We start from the raw sequence: 23634 nt of genomic DNA, 5'->3' as shown, positions 1-23634 counted from the left end.
GCATAGATTCTATGGTGGCTACCTGCCCCCTCCCCCCCCCCCCCCCCATTGTTGCTTTTCCCTCTCTATGGTTGTTACTAGCTTGTAACTCATGGCAGTCACGCTGGTAATGAGGTCCCTCGCATCCCCAACAAGTGATGCGTGGTAGACCTTGAACCGAATGTTGTGGAGTTATTTGGAAATAATTCCTTCTCTTGGGACCCCTGCCCCTACTTGTTGCTCCTCGTGTATGACCTTGATTTGCATGTGCCCTTGAAGCTGCGGGTGAAGCTGCACTAGTAATCATTGAAATTCCCATTGTCGGTGCTCTAGATACCACCCTGTTTCCATATGGTGGTGGCCTCAAACATCCTCCCCTGGGGAAGGTACGAGGGGCCTTCCCCATAAACCTTGGTTGGCATGGAAAAATGGTTTTGTTTCCACCCTTTAAGTCTAAGCGTTCTTCGACATAACGAGCCTGTTCCATAGCTTCTACAATTGAGGATGGTTTCCACATCCACACCATTGCCCTAATCTTAGGGTTCAATCCATAAATAAAATGATCTGCTTGGCACTGGTTAGTATTCATGTAAGAGACATACTTGACCAATTCCATGAATCGAATTTCATATTCTTCTACCATACGATTTCCCTGTACCAAGGCATGGAAGGCTCCTACCTGTTGTTTGTCATAATATGTTGGTAGGTACTTTTTCCTGAATCTCTCCTCAAATAACTCCCAAGTAACTGTGTCTAGAGTGAGGTGTAGTTGACGCTCTAAGTTACCCCACCAATTCAGAGCACTATCTCTAAGTTGGAATATTGCTATTTTAGCTTTTGAATTGGAATTATAATCCCTTAGTGCGAAGCACCTTCTCATTCCTTCTAACTAGGCTTCTGCACGTTCGCTGGCATGACCTCCAAAAAACTCTGGGAGCTTAATCTTTTGGAGCTCCCTAGTAATGTCCTCGATTGGAGGTCCTCTATCAGAGTCTCTTGATCCCTCGAGATTTCCTAACCCTGATGGAGGGTGCTCTACTTCCACTTCAATTGTTTGGCGCCCTTTTAAAGTCTCATTAATTGCCTCTAGGGAACACAAGATGAGAGTCAACTCCGGTGAAGGTAATGGGTTATTTGTAGGAGGTCCTTGTGATGACCCTCCTTGACCTTGATTTCTTCACGTCCTCACCATTTTGAATTGTTCAAAAATCTGTATGATAAGTAAGACTTATTAGCACAACTTAGGGTCTTGTCAATTCTTACTCGTCTCACACATGTTTTGCATAATGATAGGTGCAAGTTTTTCCTTTTGTTATGCTTGTAAATGACTATTTCTAATATTGAGAAGATAATCATGGGTCTACTAAATCCTTTCCCATTTCTATCTAAGCAAGTGCTACGTCACCCTCAAATATATTTAGATATCCCTAAACAATCATGCTAAATGTAAAGTTTTACATTACCACTCTTTCCATAAAATAATATAAATCATATATATATATATATATCTATATATACATATATATATATATATATATATATATATATATATATATATATATTTAACTAAAATATAATTATTTAATCAACTTTATTGGGTTGGAATATTTTATTCCTATGCCATATTATCCAATAAATAAACTATTACAAGGTATAAGTAATTTTTTTTTTTTTTTTTGCTTGCCACAAATTGACTGTACATCAATAAATAAAATAACAAATAATTAACCATTCTTATCAATTCATTTGTACACCTTCCAAAATACAAGAGAGGTTTGACTGAGTTCTTTGAAAAACACTAAGATTGAAGATTTACCGACCAAACCAGCCTTTTTGGGGCTGTATTTCACCACCATTCATTAACTTGTCTAAAACAATATTCAGATCCACTATTTGTCCATTTCTGTGAGCTTTCGAACCACTACCTTCACTTGATCCCTTGAGAAACCCATTGATGAAACTTTATCTATAACATCATCAACTGGAACCCTGTTTGTAGATGCAGTGCTTCCTGAAGCTGAACTACTTATACTTGTAGCCATGGGTAAAGAACGTTGTACAGGCTTTGCAGTAGGAAATCGTGGATGGCCACTCCCACCACTTTGAAGCTGAAGAATCAGACTGAGGTACTCTAATACATGGCCCGCTATAAGACTGAGAATCACCATATACTGGACTTGGACCATAAACTAGATTTAATGGCACAGGGCCACTAGTTCTTCCAAATGAGGGATCATAAGCTTGTTGTCCTCCAATTAATCTTTGAGATGATGGCAAAGGTAGTTGGGAAGGCATAGATTGAGGTTGTTGGTGTGAATTGGACACTCCATAATTTATACGCATATATGGAGGTTCTGGTCCATAATTACCTAGAGGTGTAGATGGTGACATTTGTACATGTGGCATTGGTTGAACCATGCCAGGAGGAGGAAGTTCAAATTGACCATATGGAATTGAAGCAACTTGGCTCGATGGTTGTTGCACTTGTGCCATGTGAATTGCATTTGGAGGTCCTTGTTGGACTTGGGATGGAACTTGATACTCATGTGGTTGAGGACGAGCGGGTGCCAGAGATGTAGAAGATTGAATAGAATTTTGATAAGGTTCATTCGGTACAAAAGAAGTTAAGGAAAGTTCCTGTTTGGGCCCTAGAGATGGAGAGGCATATGTTTGTACTTCCTGTTGAGGTTGTGGAGCTGAAAATGAATTAGGTTGTGGAAGGCCTGACAGGTGGGGTTGAGGTTGTGGAGCTGGAAATGCATTATGTTGTGGAGGGCCCAACAAGTGAGGTTGTGGGGGTGATAGTATATTTTGTGCTGGGAGAGAATGAGAAGTTTGTGGTTGTGAGGGAAATGAAGAAGGTTCCACTGACTGAAGCTTAGCTGAAGGCCCTGGTTGGTATTGACTACGATAGAGCTAGATTCTAAGCTTTGTCGTGAAGCAGTGCAGTGATAAGGTTGGGATTTCACATGTTGAGAATGAGCCTCAACTATTTGTTGCTTGTCATGAAGAATCTGAACCCCTGTTTGAACCTCTCTTAAAATGTTCTCCATTTATTAAGTAATTTAACAGGCGATATTTCATACTGCGCTTTCTGCAATAATGGTTTTGTCAGTTTGTTGCTCTACACCTATGGTCGCAAGCGTTTGGAGCTTCCAAGAAGCAAGGTTTGGTCTGTGATTAATTCATGGCGATGGCAGTGACTACTACTTGGCGTTTGTGTGAAAGTATGAACATCTCTTTAAGTTTTTTTAGGCATTGCTTCCATGGAAAATCTCTGAGTATGGAGAAAGTCACTCTACAGTTTACAAGAATGGCAATCTATAGAGAATAATTATGCTTTTTTTGAGCTTTTCATTTCTCTGATTTCAAAGCCTTAAAGTTAGTAAAGTTCGGAGAGATCGTCTGTTTTACAGTGTGTTTTCAAGATTGTAATGAATCTTGTAGCAGTCTAAAGGATGCTCTATATGGAAACGAGGTAGAGTAGACCGTAGGTTATGTTTCAAGGCTTTGAATGCGATCACATTTTTGTTTCTTTAAAGATTGTTTTCAAGTGATTGATATTGTCTCTGGGAACTATTTCTAAGAGTCAGAAACGTTTAATCTAGACACCGGTTGTTAATCTCACCGTTCTTCCTTGTGAAGATACTTTTATCTTTCTGAAGTCTGGTAAATGAAGTTTGCAGATATTTGCATGAAGTTTGTGAGATTTTGTAGTTCTCTGCGTAACTCTTGCTCACTCAAGCTCTCAGAAATTGATTTCTCTTGAATAACTAATGGAGCTAGCCCATAGTTAGTATATTCTTCGGTGTTTCAAATCTCTAAAGCTTATTAAGAGAAGAGATAGTTTGTAAGATTTGCAGCTCTGTGTCGATTGCTCATTCAAACTCCATTCCAAGCCCTTACAAGTTGACCTTTCCCTGAAAGAACTATCAAGCTCATCCCTAGTTAGTGTATTTCCCGGTGTTTAAGTTCCTTAAATGTTACAAACAATAGGTAGTTTGTGAGATTTGTAGCTATATGTGTTAGTTTTCTCATTGAAAGCCCTCAGAAGCTGATTTTCTTTAAGGCTATGAAGCCGACCTATAGTTAGCATATTGTCAGTGTTCCACTGTTTAGAATCTTGAAACCTGATATTTCTGTGCAACATTGGAAAAATAATCAGTTGATTCAGCCGTTTAAAAGTTTTGTAGACTCAGTACATTGATTCAAAGAATCCATAAGCACTAAGAAAATCTAGACATTGAAGATTGAGCTATAAGAAACAACGTTCCTAATTTTGAGATGTAAAGAAGGTTAGGTAACACAATGAAGCTAATAGGAGAAACTAAGGATGGCTCTTTTGGTGTCAACTGCAGCTCTCCACTTTATCGATGGTGTATTTTCCCCTTCAAGCCCCATTGTTTACAATGCGTCGAAGGATGTTAGAGAAGCCGGGTTTGACATTGATGCTGATGAATTAGCATCAATAGTAGAAGGGCATGACATTAAAAGTTATAATGGCACAATGGAGTTGATGGAATAACTGCTAAACTTTCCACCTCAATCCCAGATGGTATTATTGCCAATGAAGATACTTTAAAGCTAAGAATAAGGGTTTATGGTTTGAACAAATTTGATGAAAACCACCTCGAGGATTTTGGTCTTTGTGTGGGAAGCATCTTAAGATTTGACACTCATAATTCTTGCAGTCTGTGCAGTGGTATCCTTGGGTGTTGGAATTAGTATTGAAGGCTGGCCCAAGGGTTCTTTTGAGGGATTAGGCATTCTTCTCAGCATTTTTATAGTTCTGCTTGTGGCTTCAGTCAATGATTACAGAGTGTTCAGGGCTTAGATGAGAGTTCGAATAATCGCAATGGTGAAGTCTGCGAAGACAAAGGAGCTCTTGCAATGCTGCAACCTTAAAAGCAACGACGAGGTGATTAAAGTGGGAGACTCAACATTAGAACGAGCCGCCTTACGTAGCGTGGGTTGAACAAATTGAGTGCGGCGCGAGAAAAAAATGTGAAGGTTCGAGTCCGTTGGTTTATCGCCCATAGGACTCAAAACATGGGCAGCACCTATTCCATGGCACCAAAGAGCTTTTCTTGTCAGACCACTATGACACCCAAAGCTTAGACACCATTGAGGATATGTGTGTAGTCCAAAGTTTCAGGAATTATGTGAAGCTCGAAAGCGTCAACACATAAGACTATTTTTGGCGCTTCGAATACAATGCCACCACTGGCGAATTCAATCCACAACGGGTGCTTGTGTACTTCAGTCAGTGATTACCAGCAATCGTTGCAGTTCAGAGATTTAGATAAGGAGAAGAAGAAGATATTTGTACCGGTGTCAAGGAATGGCCGTAGACATAAGGTATCCATGCACGACTTAGTGGTTAGAGATTTTGTGAATTTATCAATTGCGAATCTAGTTCCAGCAGATGGGATTTTCATTTCAAGTTATTCTCAACTTATAAATGAATCAAGCCTAACAGGAGAGAGCGAGCCAGTAAGTGTGGGTAGGGATAAGCCTTTCCTTTCGTCAGGAACAAAGGTCTAGGATGGCTCTCGTAAAATGTTAGTCACAACTGTTGGCATGAGAATTGGCTGGGGAAAATTGATGGCAACGTTGACAGAAGGAGGTGAAGATGAAACTCCGTTGCAAGTCAAACTTAATGGTGTTGCAACAATCATTGGCAAGATAGGATTAACTTTTGCTATAGTTACATTCATTTTCTTAACATGAAGGATGGTTGTGGAGAAGGTAATCAGTCACCAATCATGGTCGAGCTGATGCACTTCGTCTTGTGAAATTTATTTTTTTTGCAACTGCAGTGACAATCATTGTAGTTGCAATTCCAGAGGGTTTGCCATTGGCTGTGGCATTAAGCCTTCAAGATCCAGATTTTGAACCTATGCTCTGATACCACGTGTGAGGCTCCCTCTTAGGGTCCTCTAACAAAAATAAATTTCTCTAATTTTAAATACAATAAAATGAGAAATAACTTATTTCAAACTAAACATTTAATCGATGATAATTTACCATTTTAAAATTTATTTCCCACAATTAAATAGTAAGAATTTCATTTCAATCACTTACATGAGTAATATATACACAGTGGAACATGTTCCGATAGCCTGGTTGAGATAACACTGAGCTCCTAATCCTGGGATGCTCCTCTTGGCTCCCCACTGGATTTACCTCCCAGCCAACTAGGAAGTATTTCCTAGCCCAGGAAACCTCCACAGGTTCCCTAGCCCTTCGAGCCCAAGTCCAACCAGATGTAGTGTGTCCAAGATAAACACTACTCACCTTCTCTCCCTTCTCTCTTCTCCACCTTCCTTTCAAAGAAAATCCTCGAAAACCACAACCAAACCAAAACCAAAACCAAGAGCAAGGATCACCCCCTTCCTCCCCTCATCCTTCCCCTTTTATGCCCCTTTCTCTTCTCCACCTCAACCGCCTTTCATTAATGCCATAACTACCCCCTCATCCTTACATTTGACTTATCTTCTCCCAAGTAATTTGAGAGGACATTTTGGGGATGAGATATGAATATATAATTTGGTAATTAATGGGAGAGGACCATGTCTTCTCCCAAGTAAATTTGAGAGGACATTTTGGGGATGAGATATGAATATGTAATTTGGTAATTAATGGGAGAGGACCATGTCTTCTCCCAAGTAAATTTGATAGGACATTTTGGGGATGAGATATAAATATATAATTTGGTAATTAATTGGAGAGGACCATGTCTTCTCCCAAGTAAATTTGAGAGGACATTTTGAGGATGAGATATGAATATATAATTTGGAATAAAAGGAAGGAGATCATATCCTATCAAAATTCAAATTTGAAGAGGTAAGTTGAGAATTGAATAATAACGAAATTTATATCGGTAATAATTTACAGTTTCACCAATGTAGGTATATACCAATATTTCTTGATAATTATAAGTCAATATTCTAAGGTAATTTAAACACTAGTAAAATTTGCATGATAAGATTAAGTAGGGCATTACACTTCCTCAATGATCCTTGGAGGTTGAGCTTGAGAATGGTGTCCTTGGTCATCACATTAATGGAAGCCCTAAGATCAATTAGAGTGTGTGGGAAAATGGTGCCTTTGATGTGCACATCTACTACAGGGCTTCGAGGGTCCAAATATTTCAGACATATTACCTGCCCCAACATTAGGTTAGACAACTTCCCAATGACATTAATGGTAGGGGCATCCCTTTTTCTTCTTCCTGGATGCTTGAAGCATTTCTCCCTAATAAACTTATTGTAAATGGGAACATCTTTTATTGCTTGGAGAAGGGGGCTCTTTACACATAGATTTTTCAATTCTCCCAGAAGTTCAAGTTCTTCTGGGGTAGGCTGGAGTGGTTGGGCTAACCTCTCAGGAAAGGGTGGATTTAATTTAAGGTTGCTTTCCTCTCTTTCTTCCTCAACCTCCTTATGTGGAGAGGGAGGTTGGTTATCTAGGAGAATTCTCCCAGATCTTAGGTTGATCTCCTGGATTTCTACAACATAATCTGGGTATGATGTCTCTCCACTATATACTTGTTGAGCCTGCCTATTGTTCGGGTTTGGATTTGGCTGGGCAGGAATCTGGGGTTGCTTGGGTGGAGCAGAGTGTAGGAGTTGTGGTTGGGTAGGTGGTGGAGGCAATAGAGCTGGAGCATTGTTGTATTGGGGCCTCCACCCCTGGTGTGGGGTATTCCACTTAGGTTGTGGCGGAACATAAGGTTGAAATGACTGGTTGGTTGGCTGGGAATGATACTAAGACGCATAGGACCAATGAGGGGGTGTAGACCAGGAAGGATGAGCAGGGGGTCCCCAAGAAGGTACAATTATGGTTTGGTTGGGGTTGTAATATGCATGGGATGACCCTTGCATACCCTGTTGGTATGGTCTAGGCCCAGGAGGTCTCCTTTGGTTGATGTAACAAAGTCGCTCATTGACTCTTTCAGCTCCTTGGTATACAACTTTGAGTCTATGATCCGGATTTAAACAGGAACGCAACAAATTATAGAGATAACCATATACACAAAGATGCAGCGGAAATAATACTTCATTTCATTAATGGAAAATACTGAAATATGCTTACAAACAGAAATGGAAATAAACTAGCTAGGGCGATGGTAGCTTATCTCTGAGAAGAGATGTGATGGCTACATGCCTCTAAACTGAGTTACAATGAGGCTCGAAGGCCTATTTATTGTTGAGAAACAATGGAAAAACCCTTAACATTCCAAAACCTAACCCTAGGAGATGAAACGCCAAACTGTGGGCCCCATTTGGGGGTAAGTTGGTACATCAACTTCCCAGGGTCGTAACTTTGGCATATGATCTCCGTTTGACGCGTACAATAGCTCATTAGAAAGATCTATCCGAGCACTATCATTGTTGGAACGGGCAACACCAGTACATTCCATGGACTCGTGTTGGCCCCGGATTCCCCAAAAAACGTCGTTTAGGGCCTCAAAACGGCTCCGGAAGTTCAGGACCCGAAAAACTGCTAAAAATAGTAAGTTGTGCTATAATTAAGGAAACTGAAAATGCTGAGAAAGACAATGGTGGGGGTCCAGGTGGACTTGGCAGGTGGCCACCAATATCCACCTGGAACATTCCTCCCCCCTTAGGAAGCAATGGTCCCCATTGCGTTGAGCTCCTCCATGAGATGAGGAAACTTCTGCTGAACTTGTTCCCTGGTGAGCCACTTGCCCTGCTGAAGGAGTTGGCCCACTTTGACAACTCGATACAGTTGGATATTCTGTTGGCGAGTGTTCTTGATCTGTGTGTCCATGATCCAATCAGTTGCAGCTTGTTCCATGCAATCTGGATTTAATTCTATGGGTTTGAGCTGTTCTGCAATGTCGGATGTGTCTAGCAATGGTGGAAAGTATGGCCGAAGGCGGTCCACATTGAATACTGGGTGCAGGCCAAGGAATGGGGGAATGCTGAGCTCAAATGCATTGTCTCCCATAGCCTTAGTAATGGTGTAAGGACCATATCGGAGTGGTCTCAATTTCCGATAGGCTCCAGTAAGGCGTTCCTTTTGCAAATGCAACCAGACTTTGTCGCCCACCTGAAACTTGTGTGGCACCCGATGTTGATCATGTCGCTGCTTGTACTTGGCATTTGATTTCTCAAGAATGTCATGGACCTGCTGGCGAATATGTTGGATGCGCTCAATGAAGCTGGTGGCCTTATCTGTTTCGGACTGGACATGAGCTGAATTCATGTGAGTAGCTGCAAGTGGCATGGCCACATCGATGGGGCATAGTGGCTGGAATCCCAAACCCACCTGAAAAGGGCTATGGCCAGTGGAGCTGTGAAGAGCTCGGTTGTAGCTGTGCTGAACGTAGGGGAGGCTCTCATCCCATGTGCATGGATGCTTTGAGTTATACATGCGCAGAATGTGCACAATCATCCTATTGACAACCTCTGTCTGGCCATCAGTTTGAGGATGGAAGGCTGTGGACTTCGTGAGTTTGGTGTCCAGCATTGACCAGAGACTGGACCAAAAGGTGCTGAGAAACCGACTGTCCCGATCTGAGATGATAGACTGTGGGATCCCAAAGTGCACCCACACTCGTTCAAAGAAGAGTTTAGCAGTGGCTTCTGCTGTGATATTCTTCTTGCAGGCCATCATAATGGCCATCTTTGAGAACCTGTCGACGACCACAAAAACACAGTCATTTCCATGCTTAGTGGAAGGAAGGCCTGACATGTAATCCATGGAGATGGATTCCCAAGGTCGACTAGGGGTAGGCAACGGGGTATAGAGGCCTTGCTTCTTAATGGTCGGTTTGGCAATGGCACAGGCAGTACATGATCGGATGTACTTCCCAACATCCTGTCGAAGATTCGGCCAATAGAAATAGTTTTGCAGTACTGCCACTGTTTTCTCGACCCCGAAATGCCCAGCAGCCCGACTGTAGTGTGCTTCCCAAATCATCTTGGCACGCTCGCTTGAAGGAACACAAAGGTGACCGAGGTGGCATAATAGGGCATCCTGGAGGTGAAAATCTGCAACCTGCCGACCCTCCAAGAGTGTCTGGTATGTGTGGCCGAATTCTGGGTCGCTTTTGTAGAGAAGTGGCCAATCAGAAGTCTCGTGCCCGCAAGAGTTGAGCACGGTGGTTAGCGCCATGATCGGTGGTCGACTGAGGCAATCTGCAACATTATTGGTGCTGCCCTTTTTATACTTGATATTCAAGTGAAACTGTTGCAGGTATGTAGACCACTTCTGATGGCGATCATTCTGCAATTTCCCTTGGGTCTGTATGAACTGCAGAGGTCGGTGGTCTGTGTGGATGACCGTTTCCTTCCCCAAAATGTAATGCTTCCATTGTCGGCAGGCCTGTACAATGGAATACATCTCTTTATCATAAGTGGGGTACTTCCGGACTGTGTCTGAAAGTGTTTCACTGTGATATGCCACTGGATGTCCATGTTGAGTAAGGACTGCCCCAATAGCATAGTCAGAGGCATCTGTCTCGACCTCAAATGGTTGTTGTAAATCTGGTAACGCGAGCACTGGTGCCGTGCAGAGGCGATCCTTCAACTTCCTGAATGCCTTCTGTTGAGATTCAGACCAAAAGAATTTTGCTTTCGCCCCGCCCTTGGTGACTTGACTCAAGGGCCAAGAAATATGAGAAAATCCCAACACAAACCTGCGGTAGAAGTTGGCAAGACCTAGAAAGCTGCGGAGCTCTGTTAGAGTGGTTGGAGAGGGCCAATCCCGAATGACTTGGACCTTGGCTGGATCGACATGCACCCCCTGTTCATCAATGATGTATCCCAGATACTGAACCTCGGTCATGCCAAAAGTGCATTTCTCCAAATTGGCACATAGCTTGTGTTGCCGCAGTGTTTGGAGAACCTGTCGGATGTGGTGGAGGTGCTCTTCCCAACTCTGGCTGAAGATCAGAATGTCATCCAAGTATACTACTACAAAGGAGTTGGTGAATGGCCGCAAGATGTCATCCATTAGCCTCATAAAGGTTGCAGGAGCATTCGTCAATCCGAAAGGCATGACCAACCATTCGAAGAGGCCCTCCTTGGATTTGAAGGCAGTCTTCCACACATCTGAGGGTTCAATTGGTACCTGGTGATATCCTGACTTCAGATCGATCTTGCTGAAATATTTTGCCCCCTTTAGTTGGTCTAGGAGGTCATCAATCCACGGGATCGGGTACCTATTACGGACAGTGATCTTGTTCAGCGCCCGATAGTCAATACAGAGTCTCCACGTCCCATCCTTCTTCTGTACCAACACTATCGGGCTCCCACAGGGCGAAGAACTCGGACGGATGTGACCTTTCTGCAGGAGCTCCTGAATCTGCCTCTTGATTTCATTGTTCTCCAGAACGGAGCGCCGATAAATTGGTCCATTGGGTAGCGGCGCACCTGGGGTTAGATCGATGGAGTGCTTGACTTGACAGTGCAGAGGAACCCCTGCCGGGGAGGTGAAGATGTCTTTGTACTCCTCCACAATCTTGTCCATCTGTAGCTGCCGTGCAGAGGGACCCCGTTTGGAGGCCGCGGCCACTGTCTTCTTCTTCCCTTGAGGGCGTATCATCAGGAAAACAAATTTCCTGGTTTTGGAAATGATCTTACTGCATTGTTTTGCAGTAATCAAAGAGATGGCGGCAGGTGGTGCTACCTCTGGTATCCTGAACAACTTATTTCCCAATGTAATAATAACATCATGGGGCCTTGATTCATACACAACATGTCGCTTCCACAAGTATGGTTGTCCTAGTAATACATCACAAACTTCAAGGGGAGCAATGTCACACAATACCTCATCCGTGAAGGGCTTGATGTTGTATGGAAGGCGACACTGCTGGCTCACGCGAAGATCTCGCCCTTGGTGAAGCCACCCAATGGTGTATGGTTGTGGATGTGCTGTGGTCGGTAAGCCCAACCGCTTCACGACCTCTGCCGAAATGAGGTTCTTTTGACTCCCGCTATCAACAATGAACTGTATCGGGGAGCCCTTTACCCACATCTGGGAGTGGAAGAGACGCTCCTCCTCCTCTGGATCTTCGGGTTCATTTTTCTGGATCTTTGCAGTAGCAACAGTGGCGCTGGGATCCGCATCAATGATCTGCTTCCCTTTTTCATACCCCTTATCGGGTTTTGACTCAGAGTCGGAACATGCATCTGATTCTGAAACCTTTAGCTCAGCCACCAGTGACTGCTTGGCCCGACACTCACTTGTGTTGTGAGTGGAGCTCTTATGGAACTCGCACCATTTTCCAGTGTCCTTTCTCGGCTTCGCGGCGTTGCTCTTTGCTTGCAGCTTCGGCTGGTTGTCTTGGGCTGTCCTGCCTTGGCTTTGTCCTTTGTTCTGTGGTTTAGGGGCACCTTTCCCCTGCTTTGGATTTGCAGATCCAAAGTCTCGCTTCTTTTGTTTAAACTTCTGCTCGACCTTGACGGCATACCGGTATGTTGCGCCGAGCAAGGGGATGTTTAGGAACTGTATTTCTTCCTGGATGTACTTGTGTAGGCAGCCACGGTATTTGAGTATCAAATGTTGCTCCGAATCCTTGATACCCAACTTTGTGCGAAGGGTATGGAAAATATTGGTGAACTCCGGCACGTCTTGGTCCCTTCCCTGCCGCAGTGTGGTCCACTTTATGTATTCATCCTCATAGCTTCCGACAGGGTAGTACTGCTCCTTGATGGCATCCCAGAACGAATCCCAGGTGGGTGCGGCTGAAAATAGTGAGCCAGTACTTTCATCCTTCTACTCGCAGTAGGTTTCCCACCAGTCCTTGACGTGGGGGGCTGCTTTGAGAAGAGCAAAAACAATCTTTTCCCGACTCGAAAATTCATGAACAGAAAAATAACCCTCTAGCAGATTTAACCATTTATCTACGGCATCGGCGTCTATCTGACCCTCGAATATGGGGATTTCAAAATTAACTTGTACCTTAAAGGGTGTGGCGTTTCCAGAGGAGCTACTGGAAGCCGATGCACCGCTTCTGGGTAGCCGCTAAAGGATCTGCGCAAAGCTGTCCATCATCGCGTTCCGTTGTCGCTCGAGCGCTTCTTCGAGCAAGATTTTGATGGGATCTCCTGCCCCCTCGTCTTTCTTCTCGTTCGCCATGGGAGGCCGTCGGGATTTGCGAGGCTGGTCTTGCAAAGGTTCAACCAGTTCAAGCCCTAACTCCTTATATCCCGACCTTGTTGGGGACATGCAAAGAAAAACAGAGAAAAAGCAGACTGCTCTGATACCACTGATCCGGATTTAAACAGGAACGCAACAAAGTACAGAGATAACCATATACACAAAGATGCAGTGGAAATAATACTTCATTTCATTAATGGAAAATACTGAAATATGCTTACAAACAAAAATGGAAATAAATTAGCTAGGGCGATGGTAGCTTATCTCTGAGAAGAGATGTGATGGCTACATGCCTCTAAACTGAGTTACAATGAGGCTCGAAGGCCTATTTATTGTTGAGAAACAATGGAAAAACCCTTAACATTCCAAAACCTAACCCTAGGAGATGAAACGCCAAACTGTGGGCCCCGTTTGGGGGTAAGTTGGTACATCAACTTCCCGGGGTCGTAACTTTGGCATATGATCTCCGTTTGACGCGTACAATAGCTCATTAGAAAGATCTATCCGAGCACTATTATTGTTGGAATGGGCAACACCAGTCCATTCCATGGACTCGTGTTGCCCCCGGATTCTCCAAAAAACGTCGTTTAGGGCCTCAAAACGGCTCCGGAAGTTCAGGACCCGAAAAACTGCTAAAAATAGTAAGTTGTGCTATAATTAAGGAAACTGAAAATGCTGAGAAAGACAATGGTGGGGGTCCAGGTGGACTTGGCAGGTGGCCACCAATATCCACCTGGATCAGTCTAGGTAAAGAAGGGCACTTATCTGTGGAGTGGTTTTCTTCATAGACCAAAAAAATCTCAATGCAGTTCAATGGACATTTGTTCCTAGGATGCCTCCTGGTGCATCTAGGACAAAAGATGTCCAAGGCTCTCTATGCTTCCTCTTGCTTCCTTTTGATATTCATGGTGTCCAATTGCAAGGAAAGGGTTTGTAGCATCTCACTTTTGAAATCTTCCAGCATATTTCCAATTTCACCCTTGATGGATGAGTTGGAAGATGATGTACTGGCCATAGGTTGACTACTCCTACCCTTTTTCCTAGTTGCCCTAGAATGGTTTCTAAAGACAGTCTTGATATCCTCATAGGGTAATTGGTAGATATCCCCTCCTGCTAACAAATGTAAGGTATCCAGAAGATCTTCCCTTACTCCTCTAAGCAGGACCAGCTTTAGTGACTCGAGGTCAAGTGTGCACCTGGCCCTTTTGTAACTGAGCTGGAATCTTTCTTCGTAGTCGTCTAAGGATTCATCTTGGCCCATGGTCATCCTGAAATCTCTTCTTTAGTATCCTTTGACCTACAATAGTCCCTATATTTATTGTTAAAAGCCTGCTGCATCTGACCCCAAGTTGTGATGTTATCTCCAGGTAAACCCATGAACCAGCGCAATGCTGCATCCTTGAGGGTAGATGGAAACAGTTTTAACTTTCTCTCATCATCTGTATAGTCATAGGTTCGGCATATAACAAAAAACTCAAATAGGAAAGTGTCATGGTCCTCTGTGGTCAGGCCATGGAAATGAGGAAGAGCAGAGGGGCTTATATTCTTCATCTTAATTGTTAGAAAATTATACATTACGGAGTAATGGAACACATAAAATATTGCAGAAATATAAACACAAAAAACGCATAAAACAAGAGAGACACAGATATACGTGGTTCACCTAGTTTGGGCTACGTCCACCCCGAATAGCCAGTCCTTCCTTTCTATTATCCAGCAAAATGAAGAGACACAACCTACAGCAGATCCACTGTAATATCCTCTGTTTTCTCTCACAGTCTCACCTCTCTATTTCTCGCTCAAAGAGTACACATCTATGTCATAGCCTCAAATACAATGCCCTCATACAAAGAGAGGTGTTTCTTTCTAGGGCAAAAACCCTAAACTAAACATAAGTTCTACCGTCAGATCATACGCCTAATGAACGGCTTAGATTGACTTAGAAATTACTATACTTTTACAAGGAGGGGTGTAGAAACTTCCTGGGGTATACATTCGGCTGAAACAAAGACCTCTGAACAATCTTGCTCCACACACAACATTAATGTCCCCATTGGTTTCCCTGATGGGGAAGGCACCCTCAATTCTCTCTCTATTTCCTTTGTCATTTCGGTTTTCGGCCATTAGTTCGGTAGGAATGAGTTCCTCTTCTTCTTCTTCCCCTGTAGGTTCTTCAAATATGTCAGGTTGCTCACCTAAGGGTTCCTCCAGTTCACAGCCACCGAAGAAGAGAGAAGGTTGGTTGTTGGATGCAGTGGGGGTATTTGGCAAGAATTTTCCTAAATTGTCCCTACTCCTATGAGGCATGAAAGGAAATGTTTTTGGGTTGGTTTTTGGAAGATTTTTTTAGCAAGAAAGTACTTTGCAGAAATGAAATTGCTGATTGAATGAAAACTACTGACAGAAAGAAACTACTTGCTGAATTGAAATTCTACTTGCAGAATGGAAAGGAAAGCAGATAATGACAACTGAAAGAAAGGAAGCTACTAGATTACTTTTGCAGAAATAAACTAATGGCAGAAAATTGGAGACTAGAAATAGAAGAAAAGAAAGCAGACTAGAAATAGAAGAAAAGAAAGCAGTACTCACATTCTACTCAGACACCTCCCCGACAACGGTGCCAAAAAGTGATGAGCGCCAGTATTGCAGCAAGGATGCTGCAACTCCTGGGCTACCAGCTTTACTTATCAACCCAGGGTTCATACAAACTTGGAGGTGACAGTGCTATATGCACAAGTAGAAGTGAAGGTCCTGCCTGTTGTCACTTGTTCATCTGGCAAGAGACCCCAGGGGTTCCAAGCCAAACTTCTATAGAGTCAAAAGAAGCTTGATTCTTTGATGGAAGAAGAGAAAATCTATTCTAGGAGAGCTACTCTACTGCAGTAATGAAGAAAACAACATGTAATGCTAAATAACACCATATCCTAATTAACCATTTAAACAACTAAATTAAGCAGAATTTCTAAATCAACACTAACCTAATGCTGCTATCTAAGTTACAGAAGTAAAGAGCATCAAATCAAACTAATGTGTAAGCAAGGAAACTAAACTAAGTCTGTTTTCGCATTTTTGGTGTTTTGGTAAAATCAAGCATGCAAGGAGTCAAGCGAAGATCGAAATCAGTGAAAGGAGGACGTAATGAAGCAGAAGTGCATAGGAACCGTTGGATCGATCGAGAACAATATTAATGGGAGATGAGCGGCGGAGATCTTATCGCAGAAGATTACATGAATAGATGGACGAATAAGACTGACGAAAGATGAACGAAGGAGATCTTATCGCGGGACGCTAAGTGAATAGATGGACGAATAGGACTAACGGAAGATGAATGGTGGAGATCTTATCGCGGGAGGTTAAGTGAGGAGATGGACGAACAGGACTAATCGGAAGATAAATGGTGGAGATCTTATCACTGGAGGTTAATTCAAGAGATGGACGGACAGGTCTAATCGAAAGACGAATGGTGGAGATCTTATCACGGGCGATTTAGTGAATAGATGAACAAAGAGGGTTAACGAAAGATGAGCGGCGGAGATCTTATCACGGGTGATTTAGTGAATAGATGAACGAATAGGACTAACAGAAGATGAGCGACAGAGTTCTCATTACGTAGGTTAAGTGAATAAATGGACAAACATGGTTAAACAGGAGATGAATGGTGAAGATCTTATTACAGAGATGAAGTGAATAGATGGATGGAACACATCAAGTCACGTGGTGACAGAAGGGTAAAAAACGTGTGGAATGATGGAGTGGGTTTCCATAGGCGGTAAGAAGTTTCTTGCGCACCCTCAAAGCTGTAAGCGGAATTACAAAATTTTACGCGATTAGCCTAACTGGGTGACATGTAGCACGAGAAAAACCACTTTTCTCACATGCTCTCGGGCGGATATCGGTCATGCAAGAATCTACGCGAGATTGCGCGATAACCGTTAGATCGAGTTAGACAGATTGACGGTGGATATTTGAAGTGCATAAAGTATTGATATGATGCGATAGCCGTTGGATCAAGCTAGACAGATCGACAGTGGAGATTTGGAGCGCATAAAGTATTGGGATGACGTGATAGCCATTGGATCAAGCTAGACAAATCGACGGTGTAGATTTGGAGTGCATAAAGTCAAATGTTGAAATTAATATGAAGAAGCTACGCGACACGTGGTTGACAGTGGTTGGTCAGGGTTGTTGTGAAAGGAAATCTAAGGGTATAATCCTTGCTAACCTGCTAACTGAAGAAAAAGGCACAAACAGAAGCAAACTGAAACACAACCATTTTACGCTACACTGTTGTAATGGAAATGCAACTACTTAAGCAAATGAATGATTAAACCATGAATCTATGTGCTACACTGCTGTAATGGAAATGCAGCTACTTAAGCAAATGAATGATTAAACCATGAATCTATGCGCTACCCTGCTATAATGGAAATGCAGCTAATCAAATGAACGATTAAACCATGAATCTACGCTAACATACATGTACAATAAAGAGGAGCCTTAGCTACTAGGGTTAGGCCCTAACCCAAGAGCTTCAGCCCTCTGAGTTAACTCAGTGCTAGCTCGAAACAAAACTCATTCTTATTATCAAAATAATGGATTACATCAAAAACTGTCACAAGTCTTGCAGCTCGAAAATAAAGCAGAGTTTTACAATTCAAAGTCCCAATCCTACTGAGGTCCTAGGCCTCTCTACTTATAAGACTGAAGTCTCCAACGACTTCCTTAAAATTAGGGAGGCTCAGCTCCCAAACTCGAGATAAATTGGTGTTTTGACTTTCACTTGCTCGGCTGCCTTCTAGTCCTCATGATTTGAATATTTGCACTCCAAGCTGATGGAGGAATATTTGAATGGAGGGGTAGTAAATGAGGAGGATTTACGTCCTATAATTCCTCTCCCTTTTCCCATTCGAGTTTTGACCAATCTCTTTAGCAAAATTCCTTGCTTTTATTGTTTAATCCTATGTTAACTGCACATTAGACCACAAAGCAAACTATCCAACTATAACTCATCTCATAAACAAAATATAATCAAAAGTATGCAATAAGTTGTGAGAATAGTTGGTTTGACTAAGCTAGGAGGTGAATTAAGGCCCATATAATTACCCAATGATGAGGCTCATCACTTTCATTCCTGTTAAATGCCTCTGGGTCTTGGGCCATTAACCTGTTTTCTTACGTCTGAGGAAGATGAACTCTTAGCCAACCAAAAGCACTTTTAGGGCATACTCCAGGCCCATTATTTGACCATTGTTACTTACAACAAGATCTTATATACATAATTGAAATATAATTAAAGAAAAAGTTTATATGTGTGATTAATAAGAACACTTAGTCTGGAGACTTAGTAACTCAATTATTTGATTCCTTGCAGTTAAACCACTTTTACTATTGAGAGGTTATGAATTCAATTTTCTAGACTCTTGGTGTCAGGCTTTGTAGTTGAGTTGGTAGAAAGTGATTCCTTTGGGTGGATGTGCCTAGTACAAATATTTCATAGAAGTTATCGAACTTTGGGGACCATGAACCACATAGAAAAAACATTTAAATTCCATTGCATTATTTAAACCTCAAAGGTGAGCTCAATTGGTCGAGTGCCCATAGGTTCAATTGTAACCTACCAATCTATAAAGTCCATAAACTATATAAAAAATAATATATATTTATATTTTAATTAAAATTAATATATGTTAGTTAAAATAATTAGAATTATATTTAATATAAAATTAATGGAATATTGTAATATTAATAAATTAACATACTAATTTTTATAAAACAAATACAAACGGTTTTAATAACTCATTCCCTAAAATGTGATTTTATTAATTTATTTTCAACTTATTTATATTTTTTTAAACCAACCTAGATCCATCTTAACATCCGATCTATCAAACTCTTTTTTTAGTACAGAATTTGAGGAAAGGTTTGCACCTCGAGAGATTTGATCCATCTCTTTGCACCATTCTCTCTCTTTTTTCCTCCCTTTCTCTCCCCCCCTCCAACTCCATCTCTCTCTCTCTCCCTTTCTCTCTCTCTTCTTTCCTCTATCCCCCGCCTCCCTCTATCTCTTCCCCCCATCTCTCTCTCTCTCTCTCTACCCTCCAACTCTATTACCATCACCCTCCTCTCCTCTCTCTCCCCCCATCTTTGTGTCTCCCTCTCTCCCTCTCTCTTTCCCTTCTCTCATTGTTTCTCTCCTCTCCTTCTCAGTCTCTTCCTTCCTTTCCTCTCTCCCTCGCTCTCTCCCCCTTGTCACTCCCTCTCTCTCTCTACCTTTATTTATCTATGTATTTGTTCTTTCCTCCCTCTCTCTCCCTCCCTCTCACCCTCTCTCCCACCTCTTTCTCTCTCTCCCCCAAGACACACAGACACACACTCTCTCTCTCTCCAACTCTATCACTAGCTCCCCTCCCCCCTCTCTCAAATTTGATCCCATTGTATTGTAATTAAGAAAGTATCTTAAAAAAACAAAACTGGTTGTAAATATTAAACCTATATTTTGGATCAATTGTGTCAAATAAAATACAATGACGAAAAGCTTAAAAGAATCACATGCTATCTTTCCTGTATCATTGCTGGTTACTTTGCTTGCTCTCATCCCTTAGATCTTTACTTAAGTGGATCTATGTTAGCCCTTAATAATATTATTTATATTATATAAATTTCACTTCTCTCTATATAAAAGTATTCTCATTTTTTATTTTATTGAAACATTGCTTTGATTTCTATGTGAATATTTTTAATTTTTATGTGAATATTTTTAATAGTGTGAGGATAGAGGGTTTAAATATATCTCAAAAGTAATTATAACTTTTTGCTTTTAGATTTAATTATAAAAATGTTATAAAATTAAATTAAAAAAATGTTTATAAAATATTTTGATTGTGAAATAAGTTAGGGCTTCAGAGAACTTTCTGATAGTATCAAGGGACATTTAAACCCATCATCAAGGGAAAAGTGTGGTGACAAAGTCAGGTGCATCATCCAAATAGGAACAAAGCATATTACCAAGGGGTCTTTTCTACCAAGGCTACAATTTCACTTGGAGAGCAGATTCCAGTGGGTGAAATTCTCAGTGGAATCTAGTGAATTTTTTTCAAGAAATCAAACTGTCTCAGTGTTTAAATTGTTTTTTGATGGCAAAAATGGATTCAGCACTATCAAAACCCTTGGGACACTTAACAACTGTAATACGTATTTTCAAAAATTTCTGCCAAATTTCCTCAAAATCATACACAATTTCTATTGTTTTCCCAACAAAATTATAACCTCTTTAGACTGTCGTATTAGTGCGACTTTTTGGAAGTTTTTCCGGCCTAATTTCTCTAAAATCCGATAAAAATTCATTGAAATCACAAGTTTGAACGCGGGAGAGTCTGCGGAGTTTGTGGAACCGGAACAGGATAAATAGATCCAAATAGCCTGTGGCCACCTACCATCCCCGGAGACAGACAGCGAACTTTCCTCCTTCGGTTTATTGGTTGTCCAAGTTAGGAAGGTGGGGAGTGTTTTACCTGATTGGCTAATAGATTATACTCGCCTGCTTATGATAGGGAAGATTTCTTTGTAGACAGGGACACTCGGCAAGGAATAGGAGAGCCACTGCAGGCACTTTCGTGCTGCCACGGTGCACTTCCACGCAGGAGGACGTTTGGGAGCATAACTCTATCATCTGGGTTCAGGCTATATATTGTCCTCTGATAGTCAAGTTGTGGTTTCCGCCTTCCATCATAGGCCTATAACGTCGGCTTCTTGCACGACAGGCCTTTGTCTGGTTTTATCTTTCGAACGAAGGCTCACATGGTCGCTTTCCTATCAGGCGATAATGTGTCTCAGGTGTTAGCTTTGTTTATCGAGGGTGTTTCAGAAGTTTTCTTTTTGTCGGTTTTCTGGGGGGGCTGATGTGAAATTCTCTTACCATCTCTATGGTGGTTTAATCTACTCAATTCCTGTTTTTGAGCTCTAGAGGATGCCTGAATATCTCGTGGAAGCGGATGGTCATGCAAACGACGCTCTCTCTCCTGTTCGTTCCGGTGAAGCACGTTTAAGGTCAGTTATTTTTTGTCTTTCCTTACCTGTTTCCCTAGCTGTTAAGGTAATATTGAAGGAGGTCGATTAATAGTTTATCTCGTTTTAGCATTCTGGTTTTTTGAGTTTAACTGAGCTGAAGATCTGGTCCTCATAACATTATGCTGAAATCCTTCATTTCAAAGATTAAGAACTCAATTGTTTTCTATAGCCCGTGCACTGATTTTCGTATCAGAATAGGGAAGTGGTGGTGTGTCTTTCAGCTTGTATGCTACTGTGTTGACTGTTCTCCAGCATAGGATATCCATTCTTCCTGCGAGCGGGTTATCAGGGATGCCTGAAAACCAGAGAAATTCCGGGCAGCACCTTATCTTTCTGGCCACCGGAAAATTTCAAAATTCCTTGGGTTCTTACAAGCGTTAATTGTTCTATATCTACCCTTGTCCCTCGAAATCTCTCCATAGCCAGCAAAGTACATATGTGTATTTGTCTCGGGGGCAGGGATTTAATCTATATCATATCAGCTAGCAGTTTCTTCCTTATCTCGTCGACCTCCGCCTCCTATTTCTATTCTGGAGTCTTCTTCCGTGCCAACCCCGCGTCCTCTCCATTATTGGACCTTTAAATTCTCTCCTGTCTGACTCGACCCTTGTCAGAATCTGAAATTTTACGGTTCTAATCTCCTGGGTTTTTCTAATAGCAATGACTCACTTGAGGCCTTACGTCATTTAGTGACTGACATCAGATCAGTTAATTCTATACGGCCTTTCCCTCCAGCTCTTTTATATTTGGGGATTTTCTGAGATACGGAGAGAATGTTCTCGGATTTTCGCACAATTGGTATGATTCTGGCTTTAATATACGCCCTCCCCCATTAAAAGCAATGGACGACTCGGACTCCTCCGCCACGCGGGCGCATGTACAAGCTGCCATTCAAGCTGAGCAGGAACGGAATAAACATCCTTCCTTATCCGGCTGGCAGGCCACGGTGGAGCACATGATTGTTAAGCCAGCTCATAGAGGATCTCATAAACCAAAAGGAGACTCCCTTGTCAAGAACCATTCTTCCTTCTTTAACAAGGCTAAGAACCCTGTCAAGACTGATCCTCCTCCGAAGGCCATATGTGTGGATGGTGCCACCCTCACAGAGAGAATTGATAGCCTGAAGAATTTGACGCTGGTTGGGAAATGGCAATTTCCCGAGATGGATGATCAGGTTATGCGCAAATGGTTAACGGACAAATGGGCTCCCCTGATCGGTTATACCCCTATCATCTCCCGCCTGATGAAGGAATGGCATTCCTTCCACTTTCTGAAAGTCTCTGAAGTAGATATTATTCTAAAAAATCCTTGGGTATATGGAAGAAGCTTCTTAGCACTCTCGCGCTGGTACATAGGATTTGATCCATTAAAGAACACCCCTTCAAACTGCCTGATTTGGGTGAAGCTACCAAATTTTCCCTTGGAGTTATGGTCGGAAGAATCTCTTGCTAAGATAGGAAACTCGATAGGAAAATTCATCTACGTCGAGCCCTGGTGCAGGGGAGAGAAAGACAAAAGAATTGCTTGGGTCCTTATCGAAAAGCCATATAAAGGTGCTTATCCAGATCACTTAGAGATTATATGGGGCAACAACAAAATTCAGCAAAGGCTAGACTTTTGGGGTATCCCATTTAGATGTTCCTTATGTCATAAGACGGGCCATTTGATCAGGAATTGCAGCCTTCGATCCTCGCGTAAGGTAAGGAAATCTAATATCAGGCAGGTAAGACGTTATGAATCTGAGTTTTCCCAGGAACCAGACTTCCCGGTCATTGGTAAGCAGGCGCATCCAATCTTACCGACTCATGAGTTTTCCCAACCAACAGACCTATCTGCTCAACTGGACCCTCATTGCTCCTACAGAGACTCTCAAATCCGCCTAGACTCAATCTCATCGCCACCATTACACTCTTATATTCCTGAACCTCAGGCGGACCCACCCGTGCCACTCCCGCCTGATATGAACAAAAATGACTTTGTTGTCGGTTCCCTTCCTTTCAGATTTCATCCTCCACTCCGTCTCCTGTCAATCACTGTCATGCTGAGTCGAAGGGTAAAGAACCCATCCGGTCACAAGAAAATGACCTGTGTCATTCTCCTTCCTTGGGAAATGCTCCCTCTGATTCTCTGGCAAATAATTTTGATAGTGATATCGATTGCCTCCTCAATCGAACCTCGCTGGAACTTGAACCGCTTACTATTCACAAACCGTCCAGCCCATCCTACCCTATCATCAGTCCTCAATCCGCAAAAAATATCACTGTTAGAAAGAAAACAAAGGGAGGCACCCGTCACTTCAGAGGGAGAACTGTTGCTACAGAGCATGATGTTAGGAATTTCTCTCTAGTGGAAGTCCCTATTTTGGATTCACCTGAGTTCCAGCCCCTTAGAGCATGCGAGGCTGGCGAATCATCAAAATGACATTCCTTGTCTCTATGAACATCAGGGGTTTGG

At 42.3% G+C, this 23634-nt stretch overlaps 1 pseudogene; it reads left to right on the top strand.

Annotated features, from left to right (window-relative positions):
* Positions 1–2360: 2360 nt before the first annotated feature.
* LOC149145252 (calcium-transporting ATPase 10, plasma membrane-type-like) lies at positions 2361–5887 on the top strand (annotated as a pseudogene).
* Positions 5888–23634: the final 17747 nt, after the last annotated feature.

The sequence above is a fragment of the Pinus tabuliformis genome, chromosome X (genome assembly GCF_031772625.1).
Source record: "Pinus tabuliformis cultivar Carrire ecotype Pingquan chromosome X, CPIR1, whole genome shotgun sequence".
In the NCBI taxonomy this organism is placed as follows: Eukaryota; Viridiplantae; Streptophyta; class Pinopsida; order Pinales; family Pinaceae; genus Pinus; species Pinus tabuliformis.
Note: the sequence above shows the minus strand (reverse complement) of the source record. Positions and strands in the feature narration are given on the sequence as shown.